Here is a 789-nt window from a genome sequence, read left to right on the forward strand (position 1 = left end):
CTAAAAATAAACTAGTTATTATATTAATTCAACTAGTTCAACTAAGAATTTACTAAAAATAAACTAGTTCGTTCTATATATTAATTCAACTAGTTCAACTAAACATTAACATATTTCTAATTCATCGATGATAACATTTCTAACATTCTAAAAATAAACTAGATAGTGTATGTGTGTGTGTAGTGTGTGTGTGTGTAGTGTGTGTGTGTGTAGTGTGTGTGTGTGTGTGTATGTGTGTGTGTGTATGCGTGTGTGTATGGAGTGGGTCGGGCGCGTACGGGTGGTGGGGGCAGCGACGACGGGCGGCGGGGGCCGGGGACGGCGACGAGACTGGCGGCGGCGGTCGGGGACGCGACGAGACGGGCTGGCGGCGGCCGGGGATGCCCGCGCGCCACCCGCTATGCGCTACGTTTAGTCCCACCTCGCCGAGCGATGGGCAGCCGCACTGGTTTATAAACCCAGCCGTGGCTGCCATTTCGAACTCCTCTATATAGCAGGCTTCTGGGCCTAATTAGGGCTCGCTGCCCTGTGAGCCTGCTGGCCCTACTGGGTATGTATTTGCACACCCAAGGTCTGGCAGGCCCACCGGGCAGCGCCCCAACATGTTTTTTATAAATTTTTTTCTTTTGCATTATTTACTTTCTTTTATTTATTTTTGAGTAATTTTTTATATAGTTATTTATTTTCTTCTTTATTTTTTTCTTCTATTTATTTCTGAATAGTTTTTTTGCTGTATTTAGTTTCTTCGTGAAGTTTTTTGCTTAATATAATTTATTTTCTTCTATTTAT

This window comes from Triticum aestivum, chromosome 3B (genome assembly GCF_018294505.1).
Source record: "Triticum aestivum cultivar Chinese Spring chromosome 3B, IWGSC CS RefSeq v2.1, whole genome shotgun sequence".
Classification (NCBI taxonomy): domain Eukaryota; kingdom Viridiplantae; phylum Streptophyta; class Magnoliopsida; order Poales; family Poaceae; genus Triticum; species Triticum aestivum.